We start from the raw sequence: 2,205 nt of genomic DNA, 5'->3' as shown, positions 1-2,205 counted from the left end.
ATATTAAAAAACGAAATATTACAAAATAATATATTGTATTCTAAATTATAATTAAAATATGCTATTACATGGTTCGGTTTTTGAATTAGACCTTCTTCAGATATTTACTTAATATAAAGATATTACCATGATCTAATAATGTTGATTGTGAAAAAAATACATTATCATTTTAATAATCTAACAGCTTGATAACCATAATATTCTTATATAAATTTGAAATAAGAAAATTTGTACAAGAACATTATGGTTATCAAGCTGTTAGATTATTAAAATCATGATGATATATTTTTTCACAATCAACACATTTTTATTAGCTCATGGTAATATCTTTATATTAAGTAAATATGTGAAGAGGGTCTAATTCAAAGACCGAACCATGTAATAGCGTATTTTAGTTATAATTGTTTAGAATACAGTATATTATTTTGTAATATTTCATTTTTTAATATATAATTTAATTTGTTATTGACTCTTATATACCCTATTGTTATATTTATTTTTTATTAATATCAAGAATCCTTTATTGTTATTGGAAATTTTAATATAATTTTGAAATCTGGATATGTAACAAGTGATTCCAGTAACTGTAACATCCGATTTCGCATATAGGGTTACAAGGTGCATGATTTTATACACTTAAATTAGAAAATTGTACCGTGTGCACTAGTTCAGAGAGTGCAGCAATAAGAAACAGATAGTAACCAACTATCCTCGCGGTTTCCCCTAATCATATTATTAAATTATAAAAATAATTTTTGTGTGCAAGCATATGGCTATTGTAAAATGACCTTACGGTTTATATTCTATTTATTGATTACATGCAAAAAATTCCTTAAAAAAACTATCAATTATTCTTGATCTCCCCTATCCAATGTCTCCGTATCAAATATAATATATGCAAGCTAATTTTGTTATTTAAACTTAAAATTTTGTTATTATAGTTTATTTTTATAATTATTAATTAACTGAGATTTATCATTATTATTTACTTATTTATTATTTACATTTATTTTGCAAGTAATAAATTCGAAATTTGGATATTTCAACAATATATTTCCAGAAAGCAAAGCGTCTCAGCAAAATCGCGCAAATCTGTGATTGCTTATGACAACTTGCCGTAGATTTGTCTTCAACGATTTCGAATATACCGACATGCAAACAACAATGTGTATATGTATTGCCAACAGTTTAACAGCAAGATAACTTCAATGTTATCTTGCATTGTTAATAATATGACAGCATTGTATAATGCTACATATTATGACAATAGTACGAATTTTGATGATGGCAATTTTAAGGTTATTGGCAAATTGCTGACAAGTTGCTACTCAATATTATCATATTGTGAAGGCATCAAGTTGCTAATAAATGAAGACTCAGTTACTACAATTCTAGTAGCAACATATACTTAACAATGCATACTTAGCAAGCAACAAAACAGACACATTGCTATCTGGCACAAATTCTTGTTATTTTTAAGTAAAATCAATAGTTGCATTCAGCAAAAAAAAAGCAGCTTTACAACTGTTATAAAATTCTTGAATATGATTGATTTATACATTTGTAGCGAATTCATTTAGACATATTCAGTGAGCACGGGTGCACACATTAAAGCCATCATACACAAAGTGATGTAAAGATATGTTTATAAATAAACATAGAAATTGATAAAATCGTGAAATACTCAATCCATTTTATTATTAGATAAAATTATTAGGTATTATTAGGTAAAATATATTTTATAATTTGAAATATTTGTATGTTATTTTTATACTCAAATGAAATCAATGTACGAGTTTAATATGCATACTAATGCTTCCAATTGAATTCATCATTAGATTCAATAAGGAACTAAAAGTAAAACCAATCATATTAAAAAATTTTAATAATTGTAAAGCTGCTTTTTCTATTGAACATAACATTGTATGTTGTTATGTATGTTCCACTACCTTAATCTTCATTTAGCAAAACCTCATTTTTTTAAGAAAAGACAGAGCAATTTTTTTCTTTGACAACTTTTTAACAACAAATGAGCAACAAATAAATACTATTAATTTGAATTGATTCTGTTCACTTTGTTCCATTAATTTATAAAGCTTCAACAAAGATATTTTTTTCCATCATAGAAGCCAGAGTGTGTTTATTTATTTTTTTACAAATTTAAATTTATATACTTAAATACATAATCGAAATATTAATAGTATC

The 2,205-nt window shown here is 25.0% G+C and overlaps 1 protein-coding gene across 2 annotated transcripts in view; it reads right to left on the bottom strand.

Moving 5' to 3' along the window:
* LOC108686982 (mitochondrial fission regulator 2-like) overlaps nt 1–2,205 on the bottom strand; it is a 20,818-nt gene that overhangs the window by 17,754 nt on the left and 859 nt on the right. The gene's annotated exons all lie outside the window — the stretch shown is intronic.

Source organism: Atta colombica, unplaced genomic scaffold (genome assembly GCF_001594045.1).
Source record: "Atta colombica isolate Treedump-2 unplaced genomic scaffold, Acol1.0 scaffold101, whole genome shotgun sequence".
NCBI classification, from domain to species: domain Eukaryota; kingdom Metazoa; phylum Arthropoda; class Insecta; order Hymenoptera; family Formicidae; genus Atta; species Atta colombica.
The sequence above is the reverse complement of the archived record's forward strand: the minus strand, read 5'-3'. Positions and strand labels throughout refer to the sequence as shown.